The sequence below is a fragment of the Syngnathoides biaculeatus genome, chromosome 7, assembly GCF_019802595.1.
Source record: "Syngnathoides biaculeatus isolate LvHL_M chromosome 7, ASM1980259v1, whole genome shotgun sequence".
Lineage (NCBI taxonomy): Eukaryota > Metazoa > Chordata > Actinopteri > Syngnathiformes > Syngnathidae > Syngnathoides > Syngnathoides biaculeatus.
The window spans coordinates 15,070,994-15,086,752 of NC_084646.1; the positions used below are offsets into that span (position 1 = coordinate 15,070,994).

A 15,759-nucleotide genomic window follows, 5' to 3' on the forward strand; every position below is an offset into this window, starting at 1 on the left:
CCACATCTCTAAGCATTTCACTCCAGATTGTATAGCTGCGTATTTCAAAGTTTGTGAAATGGGTTTTTGATAGCGTATATACTAGTAAAACCCTCTGAACTTCACAACATTCTACCAGACATTTGCTGTGTAATGACTGAGCCTCATAATTTATTTATTCATTTAGTACCAAAAAAAGGGGGGGGGGGCAAAGCCAAGTTGTACCTAACGCACATTTTATTCTTACTTGAAACAGATGTAACTGTAAGCCTTTAAAAGGACCAGATTAATTTGAATTGCTGCCAAAACCAATTTGAAGTTGGCCTTTTTTTTTTTTTTTTTCGTTTTAAATCTTGCGCCATTAGTTTGGTACATTCCGTGTCGGCACCAACCTCACCAGTGTGGTTAACAGTATGATTAATTACTAAATGTGTACAACATATTACTTCATTCAGACCCATTCAGGGTTTAATTTAATCCAAAAAGAAGTTGCTTTTAGGTATTCTTTTGTCTGGAAGAAAAAATTGGTTATGACCCTCCAATTAAGAAATGTATTTAATTAAGTTTCAAGAGGTTACACTGTAGCTGTAACATGCATCTTATCATTTTTGCCCTCACATTTATCTTGTTTTCTTTTCCTCTGTAGCCGGTCAGATCCAGTTCTGTGTGCGGAGGCTGAGCCGGACTGGCACTCGATTGTTCCTGCCCACTGGGCCATCTCAGCACTGTAGACGGCATATAGAAAATAAACTTTCCGGTCTTGCCTCTGGTGCTTCACATAGCTGACTTTTTTTTTTTTTTTTTTTTTTTTTTAAATCAAGTTTGTGAAACATTGTTAGACCTCCCCAACAGCTTGCATAACAGTTTAATTGGCAGTTGTCGGTGAACCGACAAACTTCACGAGCTTTCCCAGCAACTTAATGAGGGCCATCACCTTTTATTATTGACAGGAGCAGCATATTTTCAGGGTCTCGTAACTTGCATCAAGATTTTTTACGATAAAAAAATGCTGGGAGTGTTTACAGAGAGAATAATCTAGTGATTTAAGAGGTAGAGGTTGGTTTTGCGCTATTTGTTTTGTGAGAAGAAGAGAGGGGCCACTTCATTTAAAAGGGGCTGTATAAAATTAACTAATTGGTTGTCCACAAATATCTGGGTCCCTGTGAATGCCTGTCTTTCCAAGTGTGAAATTAAACAAGCAAGTAAATCATTAGTTGCCTGCAAATTTCGCCAAATGGGTCCGTAATCAAGTCATTCAGAATTTTTCCATACTGTGATGAAACGGTGAAGCTAATTTCCATAATCCTGCCCCAGCAATGAGTTTCTCCCCTCCCGATTTGTGGTCTGTGGAAGTGACATTGTTGTGTCTAAGTGCCACATACCTCGATGTGGTCGTTCATGTAGGCACAGGATTTACAATGGGTCCTCATGAGTGCTGTAATCCAAAAACCCCTCCCCCTGGATTCCCTGTATTAGTGTTTGGCAATGTGTCCTAGGCATAGACCGTGAAATACTTTCATTGGTGAGATGCTATTTATTTGCCTCTCTGCTCACCATCCTTACCACCACCACCACTCTCAGTTCCAGCACTTTTATCACAAGTGAAAATGCAATTCATGTTTTTAATGAACTGTCTTCATGGGTGCTTGCTTACTTTTTCAGCAATACTTTTTATTATCACGTGACTACATCCGGGGCACCTGGCCACGTTGGATGGCTTCACTCTAGTGACTCACCGTTCACTTTAATGCTTTTGCATACAGACTGGAGTTGCACAAATGTTCGTACGACTGTCAAAAGGGACCCAAATGGCTAAAAAGACTTTGGAAAGTCACCGTTGCTCATTAGATATTGTTTCAAGAAACCGTTACGACAAGAAGTGTGCTTTGATCGACAAAATCGACCCATATGCCCTGGAGAAACACAAATCTAGCACACAACTGTGGGCATTGGTAACCTATCCAGACATCGTCAACTATCTCCTCTTCTCGACAAGCGCTTATACCGTGGACCAACTAAAGAATTACAAAGGTCCGGAGGCCTACAACCAATTCATCGATGGCTAGGTTCGTGATGTGGCCGTACCCATTGTAAGCAACCTCTGTCTCCACCCTGCTAAGTTTAGTGTTCTGCACAATGCAATTTAAATATGTACCGTGTAATTACAGTCAGCGTTTTGTTAAATTATGTTGATTATACCAATGAAAGAAGTGTAGATTATTAGTTTTGTTGTTACCGAGAGAGAGGTTCGACCGGGACAAGTCCCAAGTGGAGCCCGCACCTCTTTCTCCACTTCCACGGCTACATTTTTAACTCGACTCACGAAACAGCTAGCGGTGCGGTAACTCTTTTTTGCAAACTTATTATAATAAAACAGAAAATACAGATTTTGGAGACATGCATTGCATTCACACCGGAGTACTGTACTCTGCTGCTAGATCGGCTCTGGTAATATGAGACAGCCGCAGTTCTCGCCGTTTGGTTGATAACTGCTCAGTTTTCTCGCACTGGTAGTTGGAAGAAAGAAATTTTACAACGCCCACTTTCGTTTGAGCAACCGATAACATAGTAGTCTGCCCCCATTCATACTCCTTTCTGAAATGATTCCTGCTTGGTTACTGCTTGTTTACTTGAATTCACCAAACCAAAAAGGCGCCCGCGTTCTAAATCGGAATGTGTGAGAAGTCAGTCGAGAACAGTCTCTAGTAGACCTCTGGCCTCTTTACAATCTGCTAGCCCCACCTCCAATGTTTGTAGTGGTGAAGGCGTATTCTGCATTGATCCTGCAATAGAGTTGCTCGTATGAACGAGAGAGGTGTGGCTCCTTCAAAACAGTGACTTCTGTGAGGCTCAAAAAAATATGGTGTAAAGTGTGCTGTAATTTTTGGTTACAAGCATATTGTCGCAATTGGTTTGAAACTATTAAATTGTGACCAAATTTCAATGAGTCTCTTGAAAATTAGTTCTGGAGTCAGCGGTTTCTGCACTTTCCAGAACATGCTCTACCTCCCCTCCCCCTCGCTCACTCTTGACTCTTTACTATTTACCTTTCTCTGCGAGCACAGACTCCCCTGTCTCCTTTTTCGTCTTGTTTGGAGCGAGCGTCTTTCCAAACCCCCAGCTGAGGGTCATTATCACAAAGAGGCCCTGTTTGTAGTGCTGCATGTGGGGAACATTGTATTTCCAATACAGTATATCGTGACTTTTTGTTGTTGTTGTTGTTGGTTGTTTTTTTTTTTTTTTTTTTTTTTTTTTTTTTAAACCCGACTTACAGCCCAGCAAGGATGCTTACGATGTTCCATATGATACATTTTTACAGAATAGATGGGGTTTCATTGGGAGTTTCAACAATGTCTCTTAAACAATTTGTGTCAAGTACAAAGCGGGAGTGATCACAAGATTGTTAATCACATTACTGTTGTTGCTCAAAATAGTGACTGTCCGCACTCTCAAAGATGGCGTGCTGCAGTTCGTTGGCAGATGCGTGAGCTGCTGAAGATAAAAGCAACCCCCTCCATCCACACATTTAAAAAAAAAAAAAAAAAAAAAGGGAAAAGTCTTATCTTGGTTAATTAATTGGAGACTCTAAACTCTTGTTAGTTTTGATTGTGATGCTCGTTTGTTCCTATGTCCCCTGCAATTTCCTGGCAACCAGTTGAGGGTGTACCGTTCCTCATGCCAGAAGATAGCTGGGATAGGCTCCAGCACTCCCGTGACCCTTGTGAAGATTAGCAGTTCAGATGGATGGATGGATCTCAGTTAATGTTATTCATTCACACAAAGATGAAAGCTTTTGTATGCTACTTCTGTTACCCTCATAGTGAAACAGAACCGTGGCTTCAATATGATGTAATTTATGCCTTTTTTTTGCCCCTTGTATGTGATTCTGCAAGTTTTGATGGATGGGCAGAGGGAAAGAAGGATAGTACTTCATAATATAATTGTTCTAAATCCTTGTTGTTGCAAGTATTTTAACATTGTTTTTAGGTCAGGTACTTTTTTGGGGCAGTTTGGGGTCCTCGGGAAGTTGTCTGGGTGTTTTGTGGCAGATGGCTGCAGTATTTTTTTTTTTTTTTTTTTTCTCATGATCAAAGCTTTTCTGCATCTGTGATGAAGATGTGACTCAGAAAAAAAGTGGATCATTATTATTGCTGTGCTTGGTACATGCATTTTGCATCAGGCACTTTGTTGGGCCGCTACGGGTCATTAGGGCTGTAATTTCCAACCTCTATGGAGCCAACGTGCATGTATTAGAATTTAAAAAGCTCACGGTACACCAAAAAGCAATTTCATTGAACGAAATCAATCCGTTCATTACTGTATGCATTTCCTGTCAACTAATAAAAGCTCATTTATTATTTATTTTCACTGGCAAAAATAGATTTAACAAATATATATATATATATATATATATATAATATATATATATATATATATATGATATAATTTTTTTTTTTTCTCTTGTAAAGCATTTTTGGAGCAATTATATAAAATGTTATAATTGCTCACGCCATGTCTCCAGAGCACTCATGGCACAATAATGTAGCTGGCACACTGGTTGAAAATCACTGCTCAAAGTGGTCCTCTGAAAGAGTTAAAATCTTGACTTAATTCAATTTATTTAAAAAAAAAAAAAATGACAGATCCTGGGAATGACATTACATTTTGTTTGCAGCAACTATTGCTTTTGTTTACATACTATCTTTACAAATTATTTTCTCCTGCAGCAATGCAACACCTTCTTAGATGGCTTTTTGCAAACCGGAGACAAAGAGCTGCGCTCCACTAACTGCTCAGTAAAATGTATAATTTTCACGACATAAATTTTTGGGTGGGCCAGCTTGTGATTGTCATCAGTCGACACAAAATATAAAACCAGATACTAAAAAGTGAAAAATGTTACAGTAGCTTAATCAACATTGTCTCACCTCCCCTGTAGTCGCTTGGGTGAACAGGACTTTTATTTTACACATATAATAAAAACCCACAAAGGCACATAAACAGTCTCTCAACTGTTTTTAAAATGTGGAATCTTGACATCTTCTCTGCGCCGTATTAGAGATCTCACATTTTCCACAATGTTGTATGCATCCATATGGTTTCTCCCTCCAATCCCGGCATTTGTCTACAATTCATTTTTTTTTTTTCAACTATTTCCAGTTCTTGATGACAATATTTAGTATTATTACCCCCCCAGGAAAAGCAATAGACAAGTAATTTCTGTAGAAACGTGGCATTTTCATGCTAAAATTAGGAGAGGAGGCAGTTTATACAGTCAAAGCTATAAGTTCAGCAGGAACACAAAGTACAATGGTAAAAGTTGAATGAGGTTTCTCCTCTCCTTCCTCCTCCGATGCAAGCCCATTAAAACAACATGAAGTGGCTTACTATCACGTTGCATCACATGACCCCTTCCTTGATTTCCCTGTACAGTTTGATTTTGACGTTTTCAATACAGGCTGTTTAATCCCCAGTGAACTAGCAGTGTAGCTACTGTATGTGAGCACACAGATGTTTGTGTGTTACTGTTTACACGGATGGAAAAAGACTCCAGTGTACCCCCCCCCCCCCCACGTGCGTCACTGCCTTGGCTTGGTCCTATGCAAAGGCGGTTGCCAATCAGAAGGCACATTTTGTTAAACTCGTGTCCAGTATAAAATCTGGAATGGTGCTGGGCTTTATGCTTTTGACTTTTAGCAAGTTTAAAAAGCCACCAAAGAGCTTGTTGTAATCCTAATTTATAAAATATCAATCTTTGTGTAGTCTGTGCTATGTTTTTTTGTTTGTTTGTTTTTTACAGGGCAAGGCTCCACAATTATTGTCAATATAATTTTGATTATTCTTCATGTCAGGGCAAAATCTTTTTTTATTGCACTACTTTTCAGCAAACTTTAAGAAGTTTTCAGTGCAAAATGAAATTTTTAAATTAATAAATGTACCCACCCCCCCAAAAAAAATCTACTTTACCAAAGGCTAGCTGTGTAAATGTTACAGTAATAAAGAAAAATATACCCAAAAATTATACTTTAGCAAGTGCCAACTAAATGAATATGCTGTCACAAACGTGCAATCTAATAGGGAATGTAATTTATGCCTAAAATGCTATTACATGAATGAAAGCACACATTTTTCATTTCGTAATCCCTTTTGTCAATATCATGAATTGTCAAAGGTGGTATGTCTCTGTTCTGCTTGACCAGGGGGTCAGATTTTCAGGGTCACAAACTAAGAGCTCAGCAGTTGTGATTTCCGTCTGCATTTACTTTTTTTGCGGTCAGGCCAGTCAAGATGTTGGAAAAGTCGAAATCAAGGAAGCCTAATGGGGTTTTACTGTGTCATACCTCCTTGTGCCATCCTGTTCAGAGGGCCAACATCAAAATAAAATAATCACATATGACTACATTGAAGATCTGTGTCATTTTAGGTATTTATTTTTAAGTTGGCGGCTCTCAGTGAAGGCTTACCCATATGCTCGGCCCCTGGTGGCTGGCTGACTGGGGGGTGGACACTGCTACGACTGAAGCACTTGTAAATATTTAGCAGTGCATGCATTTTAAACACAAAAAACCAATGCTCACAAGAAAGCTCATGTAATCGTGGCAGCCAAAATCACAGTCACCTTTTAAAACTCGGGAATTGTGCAGCCTTGGAAGGGAATTTTTACATTAGGGATGAAGTTTGTCAAAGGGTACACAAGTACTGTACTGTACAAATTTGAATTATTTTTATTTTGGACCAAAATCGGCAAAGGCCTAATTATTGTAAACATAAAAGATAATCATGAGTGATTATCATATCCTGTGTGTTAAGATTTCTCATTCCTTCCCATACCTTCTTGGAAAATGATCAGGGATGACCGTTATGGCTGTTAAACCTGTTCAATATTTAAAGCGGCGCATAACCATCAGGTCCCAATTTTGAGAAATGTTTTCACCCTCCTTTCCAAATGGAGGAAACGATTCTTTGATTTCCCTGTATGATTATTTTGTGTTGCAGGGTATATTAAGAGTGAGCTCCCCTTCCCTCTCACTAACTGTTTGAAAAATGACTGCGCCTGATAATCGCAAATTTTGAGCTGGTTTAATATTTACAATGGCAAATCCTGTGGATATGGGTGGGTGATCTTAAAGTTGGATGGACTCCGTGATTGTGGCATGAAACATGACTCTTGCCACTTAGCCTAGCTTCTTATATTTCTTCCTCTTCTACCACCACCTCCTCCTCAGTGTTTTCCAGCAGTCTGAATCCACTGTGGCCCTCTCACAGGTCCATCTACCTCAAAACTTCACTGTGGTCATTTCTACACTTGCAGTAATGTTACTGCAACCACTCATGGAAATAATTTGGCATTTGATGATGCCGAGCTTGGAGGAAAGTGTGTAAATGACACAGAATGTCAAAATTTGGGATCATTTTGCACTTGCAAGAAAGAAGTCAAGTTGTATGCTGCAAAGCAAAACAGACTTCCACAACAACATGTTTGATTCCCAACACAGGGTAATTTAAATATTGTTGGCTAATTTAATTTAGCCTACGCCCACAACCAGAGTGACTATAAGTAGAACGGAAGATGAATGAATAAATTTAGCCTACCACCACTAGTTAGAACGTATTATAATAACACCCATGCCCCAACGACACCTTGGAAGACTTCAATCCCGACAGGTTTTGTGCAGTTACGAGTCTCCCTCCTAGCTCGGCCTGTGTCCCAATTGACCCCTCTGTGGATATTGCGCAATCCGCGTCACTGACCAATCAGAGGCCAGAGATCTGCATAGACCAAAGCCCGTTTTTGCTCCCGCCATTTTCTCTGACAACATTGAATGGTCCAGTATAGGTTTAGTTAGCGTATTTGGGTTATTTAACAAAAAATATGGTTAAGAGGTGTAGTCACGGACTTTGTAATAGTGACGACAGGTATCCTGAAAGGCTAGTTGGTGGAGTTCGATTCGTACCCTTTCCAAAACCGAAGACCCAGTACGAAAAATGCCTTCGATGGATCAAACTTTGTGGAAGACCGCATCATCAACTAAATCCATCTAATATCAACCGGAACATATATGTTTGCACGAAGGTATGCCCTATATTTGATTTTCAATACATGTCTCGTATAAATGAATTTGAAGTTCTTCGCAAGCATAACACTGTTGCGTGTGAACGATTGGCAGACTTATTCTTTGTTGAGCATATTTAGCGATGATCGGACTGCACAAACGTATTGATTTCTTGCTGGCTCGCGGCCAGAAGCTTAACCAGACGGTGTTTGCACGAAGATATGCCCTAAATTTGAATTTTAATACACGTCTCGTATAAATGAATGAGACGTTCTCCACTGGCATAACACTGCTACGTGTGAACGATTGAATGAAATCAGAAGCATGGCGTCTCTCTCAGTTAAGAATGTATTGTATTTAGAATCTATAATATATCGTTGATTTGAATGAAATCAGAAGCATGGAGTCTGTCTCAGTTCAGAATGTATTGTATTGTATTTGCCATTTTTACTGTTTGTCTTACGTCAGCGCACGTGGCGTGACGTCACTTCAGGAGGTGTGGTTAAGTGCCCTGTACAGAGGGGTCAATTGCCCTGAGGATACATCAGTGGAGGGGATTATGCAGGGATCAGATGGCTTTACTGCAAACTGCTGTTTCACCGAAGTCCATGTGTCTGCGTTGAGGAAGAATTTTAGTATGCATGCAAGCTTTTACGCACATTTGCTCATCTTCCCTGGTAGCATTGACTGGCCGACTTCTGATGAAACAATTATTGGCGCACCCCCTTAACCCACAATACACTTCTGCCAAAGCGTGTACTGGAGCTTTAACTAACTTTCCCTGAATTGTTCCAGTCTTTTAGTGAAATCTAACGGTATACTTCTTTGGAGCATCTTTGTTTCTCTATTTTTAACCATCTTTTTAAAATGGTGTTCTAATTGACCCATTTAGAAACCTTGAAAAAGAAAAAAAAAATGTCATGACTTTTTAAAAATTCAGCATGATCCGAAAATAAACCAGAACCTTTTACAAGTTAATTCAATTTTACCTTCCAACTGTTCATGTCTACTTCAATGCCTCTGAGCTAATAAGTCCAGTGTATTGCTTTTAAGATCTCAAATGCTTCAGTGAAGCTCAAAAGTGTCCAGCGGTTTGCAGTTTTTCATGTTGCTACAGGTTTAAGAACATGAGATGTAGCATTTAGTGCGATCATAGGCGCTCTGTTAGCCACAGCTAGGGAGTTTAATTAGAAACTGATCCAAGATGAAGGACAGGATGACAGTGAGGACAAGAAGGGAAGGAGGGGTGGTGGGGGCGGAAGCGGCTCCCAATCCACCAGGCAGATCTGCTTGCATTCCGGTCTGGGCTACAGCAGTGTCATCTTTTGACTCAGCTGAGCTCCTTTCGCTGTGAGGCCCATGGGCAACGCTTGTCCTGAGTCAGCATTATCGGGCTGCACGGAATGCATGTTAGTCATAAATCATTTCACACAGTGAGGGCAGGGGCCCAAGGCTTTATGAAGCCAGTCACGCTCACGTGTGCGATCATGTTCGACACTTTGGAAACGCTTGTAATCACCACTCTTAAAGTCCAGGCCGAGAAACAATCCAGCCCCAATGGCATGCAATTCAGCTGTCCGTACTATTTGACCTGGCAGATGTAACTATCTTAAGACAGTTTTGTTTTTTTTTCCTGCCTTGTTACTTGTCGGCTCCTACAGTTCTGCACTGACGTTTTAATGGGCTTTTCTGCTAATTTGGTCTCAACACCAAGAGGAATTAAAGCTGCAAGCAGACTGGAATGAACACATCCCTTATTTTTCTGGGGATTCTTGAATAATTAAACTTTGACGGCTCACATTGGAAGGTAGAGGCGAGATTAGTAGGCCATTTAGAACTGTTAATCAGTCTAGAATACCTTCTTGCCTTCTGATTGGAGTACATTTGGGTGAATTCTGTAGCAGGAGTTTGCCGAAGTATGAGCCCTGTAATTCACCCAAAAATGGCCTCTTGTCCAATCGACCTTTCCGACTGTTGATCTTAAGCGGCGCCCCCTTAGCTACAGTCGCACAAGCTTCCAAAATGGCAACTGAACAGAACAGGTTTGCATGATGCCATTTCTCTTGAATGGCATCATGCATTTACGTATCCCAACTCTTCGGCATGAAACATTACACACTTCATTCAGCTGGTCAGTGATACACCGACAAAGTGAAAGTTGTTCTCCTACAACGTACAAAGCACTGATAATATAGTTAAATGAAACTCAGAGAGCATATTTCTCCCTCACTTACCTTCGAGCATACAGCCTTGTTTGTTGATATTGTTCACATTTGGTTGTAAATGCGATCTTCCGCAAGCCTTATTCCATCATCTTCTGTCAACACAGTATGTCCACCCAATTCAATTCAGTGAAGAAAGTGTGGATGGCAACTTGTTTTTTTTTTTTTTTTTTTTTTTTCATCCAAGTTGACCATTAAACTTTGCCATGTTAAATTATATTCATTTTTCAGATACAGGTCTTTTAGACCTTCGTCCACCCTGTTATGACGATTGGCATGCCAAGTTTATTTGTATAGTCTTTAGTCATAAAGGAGTCTCAAAGGGCTTCACAGGCCCAGCGTAAACAAAGAGGAATAAAAAAAAATTCATTCTGCCTGCTGGCCTGGTCAGTCGAATCAGAATCGTCTATTGCAAGTACTCTTGGAAGCGGTCCACCCCAGACCTTGTCCCAGTTGGTTGGTGTAGAATCCATACCGCAACAGTTGGACGCTGAGCTGTGTAAGGAGGAGTTCAGTAACCTGAAGTCCCACTTATTTGGTATTGTCCAATGGGTTTCCCTTTTTATACAGCCTGACAAAGTTAATGTTTTCCCACTCTAGCTAGTATTTTGAGGATGTTGCTATTTTTTTATTTGAGAATCTCTAGCTTTTAGAACCGGTAGAATTTACCTGATTTTTCAGTCATAAATCTGAAAGCCAGGTTTCATTAGGATCTCATCGGAAAGTACTGAGCTAATGGACTAGCCCAGGTTGCTGGATAGCCAGCTAAGTGCAGGATGTAGATAGAAAAACAGCCATTCAAATTCTCACACTAACATACACCTACCTCTTCAATTACATGAGCGTGCATATTATTTGGGGTGTGGCAACAAGCCGGAGAACTTAAAGAAAACCCACAACAGAAGTCAAGATATAAACTCCGAAATTCAGAACTTTGAGGCACACACACTAACTCCTTCCCCCACTGTGCTGCCTTCAATGTCAATGTAACATAATTTATAAAATGTTCTCGTATCAGGTTGTTGTACTATCAAGAGAGGAACTGTGGTACTGCATGCGGAAGTCTGGTGTGGCAGAGAAATATGTTAGAATAGTACAGGACATGTATGAGGGCAGCAGAACAGTGGTGAGGTGTGCCTTTGGTGTGACAGAAGAATTTTAAGGTGGAGGTGGGAGTGCATCAGGGATCAGCTCTGAGCCCCTTTCTGTTTGCTGTGGTAATGGCTAGGCTGACAGATGAGGTGAGACTTGGAATCTCCTTGGACCATGATATTTGCAGATAATATTGTGATCTGCAGTGAAAGCAGGGGGCAGGTGGAGGAACAATTAGAAAGAGGGAGGCATGCACTGGAAAGGAGAGGAATAAAGATTAGCTGAAGTAAAAGACAAGATGTGTGTGTGAATGAGAAGGGCGGAGGAGGAAGAGTGAAGCTACAGGGAGAAGAGATACCGAGGGTGGATGACTTCAAATACTTGGTCAACAATACAGAGCAATGGTGAGTGTGGTAAGGAAGTGAAGAAACTCATCCAAGCGGGATGGAACAGTGGGCGGAAGGTGTCTGGTGTTCTATGCGACAGAAGAGTCTCCAGTAGGATGAAGGGCAAAGTCTATAAAACAGTGGTGAGACAGTGGCCCTGAAGAAACAACAGGAAGCAGAACTGGAGGTAGCGGAACTGAGGTTCTCGCTCGGATTGAGCAGGTTGGATAGGATTGGAAATGAGCTCATTAGCGGCACGGCCAAAGTTCGATGTTCTGGAGACAAGGTTCGAGAGAGGAGACTTTGATGGTTTTAATATGGCCATAGGGTGAGAATATTGGTAGAAGGGTGCTGAGGATGGAGCTGCCAGGTAAAACCGCGAGAGGGAGACCAAAGAAAAGGTTGGATGTTGTGAGGGAAGACATGAGGACAGTGGGTGTTAGAGAGGAAGATGCACGAGATAGGCTTAGATGTAAAAAGATGACATGGAGTGGCGACCCCTAACGGGACAAGCCGAAAGGAAAAGAAGAAGAAGGTTGTTGTACTTATGGCATAGCCATTTTTAGGCCTGAACTTTCCAGCTTTTATCAAAGCTATCAAACCATTTATTTCAAGTCTTGGTGAAAATTTGCTGGTGTTTGTCACATTTACTAACAAAAGCAGTTAAAAAAATGCTAGTTTGAATATACGCTCATAAAGAGTGAGCAATGAGGAAGTGTGTGTTTAAAGTTGGTGACTTGTTAGTATTGCCTCAGGGTCTTCCTTGAGTGTTTGTATGTAGCAAACAATTGTGCATTTATGCACTATTAATAACCAATGGTGCCTATATGCCCCCTTGCCATTTATGGAATGTGATTTCCTCCTCTTGCTGTTGCGTAACCATTGGTGCCCAAAAGTAGGTCAATCTACACCCACCAAATGGAGCAAACCCCCCCCCCCTCCCCCAACTGTTTTCTTTTCATTCACAAGGAATGTTGTAATCCTGTATTTTCCTTCCTTTGGATACTGAATGAGGGCAGACGCACGGTACCTTTTGCCCTTTTCGTCTGGGCCTTGCGGATAAGCTGGGAGAACTGGCTCACTGGTTTATCTTAATCACTTTGTAAATGTGTGTTTTATGAATGACGAGCCGCATCTTATTACGTCGTTTTACGGTAGCCGAGAGCACTTTCGTTGCGAAAGTTTGGACAGGATTGTTTACTCTGTGATGTTGTGCTGAAAACTGGTGTGATGCAATTCACGACAAGTTTGAAATAGTGATCCTTATCAACGAGATGAACGGGATAAATGTGTCAGTGAGTTAAGTGTAGAATGGAATTCTTTGGGTAACTGTTTAATGTTTAGGTAAGGTTGTAATCCCATAAAAACCTACAAGCGCCTGTAGTCACCCACCCCCAACTCACCAAAAAAACTTTACGGTGTTGGGACTGGGTAGTTTGTTTAAATCTGTTATCAGGATTGTCAGGATGCCAACGTCATCAGTCATAAGGAATAACTGTGACGTGAAACAGTGTAGATAATCAGAAGCACCTTATACTGACAAAAACAAATGTAAATGAAGGCAAATGTTTCTTAAGCAGTCTTTTTTTTTGGGAGGCAGGGAATGTGTGGACTCGAAATTTTGAATCAAATCCCGTTGACATCAAATTTAAAGGAGGTGGACTATCATATGTTCAGGTTTTTTATTTGCTAGGGGTATGTGATGAAGCGAGGGCATCGTCTGTTAGAATTGAAATCTGATTCAAAATGGACTGATCAAACAGAATCAGGCTTAATTGGCACAGTGTACAGCCAACAAAATGTAGTCTAAAGCCAGCTTTAGTTGCCTCTTACACAAGGATCATGTTTTTGTGAAGATGTCTACTCTCTACCCAACCAGCTCTTACGTAAGATAAATGTCGTGGTCTGCGAAATAATGTTGGGGTGGAGAAGCCACTGTGTGTGCATCAATACTTCTTAAGAGTAGTTGCCCAGGGACAGAAAGGCCATAAGAAACATTCATGCAGAACAAGAACCTTAAAAGCGGGGCACCTAAACTTTGCCCCCAGCTTATATTTTCTCAGTTGCTATTTATTCTTTACACTGTATGTTTTTCAATGGCTTGTTTTTGATTGCCCTGATTTGTGTAATTTCCCACTTGATGGTCAGCTAGGCAATTGAGAGACCCAACTATTTGTACAGAAACATTTTTAAAGTCAATTTTCCATAATGTGTATTCAAAATTGTGTTTTAACCCCTCCATTTAAAAAAAAAAAAAAAAAGTGGATAAAGCAGTGAGTAGGGGATCTATGCATGCCCACTGCTTGTCACGCCTTTGGCAGCTCGGTTGGCAGGTTGTTAGCGTAATGGACTCCATCTGTCCCGCTAACGAATTGATTTTCAATCCTTTATGATTGATTAGGAGATTTTGTTGTTTGGTCAAGACAAAATATATTTTAATTGGTTATAACTTTCACAAGGCATGGGCTATAATTCAAGCACTTTCGATTGATTGCCTGCTCAGTGGTGGTGTAAATGCGGGTGTGAAATATAGCCCGTCTCTGTGCCCAGTGATTTAACTAGCGACCAATCCAGAGTAGAATCTTCCTTTTGCTCAAAGTCAGCTGGCGTAGGCTCTAGGACACCATGGCTGGACAGGATAAGTCACAGATAAAAAAATCGATGACTGGATCATAGAAATATCAATCTCCGAGACAGATACTCTGTACACCGGAACTGAAGTGTTTTTTGCATTTTAGCTCTACAGCTACCCAATAAACAAACACTGTAGTCTCTTGCTACCAAGTGACATGCCTTATGAAGTACATCAAATTTGTTAACTCTTCTTAAATGACGTCACATCAATATGAATATCAATCGTTGCAGATTGGGGTAGGGGAACTACAATTGTTGCACTTGTCTTCTATAATGGAAATTATTTGTTGCACTTTTGTAAAAAGAAAGCAAACTATGCTGCACTTTACTCAAAAGAAACTGTTGATATTGCCCTTACAAGACAAACTGTAAGTTTTCCACTTTATTAAAACAAAGACAAAGTATTCATGATGGGCTTGCCTAAAAATAAGCCTAACTACTGGTATTGTACTCTCCTAAGAAAGGTCAATATTTGTTCTGTTACACCCTTGCTTTTAATTTCTCTATACATTTGACTAACATTTTTGGGAAGAATGCGTTCCAAATGTCCAGCTTTCGAACCGGTAAATGCAAAACCAGTGCTAAGCTTTGGGCTGTGGCTATTTGCTGTTCTCAACAAGAAGTAAACAAATAAATTGAGTCAATACCCCTGTTGTCCTTTGCCACTCGTTTCTTGGTCTTATCTGTCGCAATACTCACTGGTGTATGCTTATTTTCATCATTCACTCACTGAATGCTGCTTTTGTTTACTTAATGCATTCAAGTTCGTCCACTTGACAAGAAGGGAACACATTTTACTTTCTCACCTAGATTTTATAATGGTTAGGCATTGTTTCAATTCAAATTTAGGTCAGAATTCTTAAATTGTAGCTCTGGATTTAACTTTTTGCATGGAAATTTTTATGTGAAATCGTGTTTGTATACACGCAAGTGTGTCTGTAGAACATTGTTTTCTAACCTATATGGAGCCAAGTCACATCTTTCACAATTGGAAAATCTCACGACTCACCAACAAACAGAAATGGCGTAAAAAGTGGATGCATTCATTTCTGTATGTAGTTCCTGCCATGTACCGGTGATACTAAAGCGCTAAGTTATGTCTGTCACTATGCCTCCCCTAGAATCAATAGATGATGCATTGTTTCTTTTAAATGTTTTTTTTTTTTTTTTTTCAAGCAATGACGTAAAATTTTATAATTTCCCATGCCAAACCCGAAGAGCACTAACAGCACACTGGTTCTGAATCCCCTGCTCTAAACTCCCTAAATTAGCCAGCGGTAGCTTCTGGCATGTGGAATTCATTGGCAGTCTTGATGTCGAAGGACAAACATCCCCAATAACTATAGAAAATATTAAATTTTTTTGCTTAAAAAAAAAAAAAGCTGTGTTGGA

The 15,759-nt window shown here is 40.3% G+C and overlaps 1 protein-coding gene across 3 annotated transcripts in view; it reads left to right on the forward strand.

The window, feature by feature from the left end:
• Positions 1-15,759, forward strand: part of suco (SUN domain containing ossification factor) — a 45,983-nt gene that overhangs the window by 6,612 nt on the left and 23,612 nt on the right. The window lies entirely within an intron of this gene.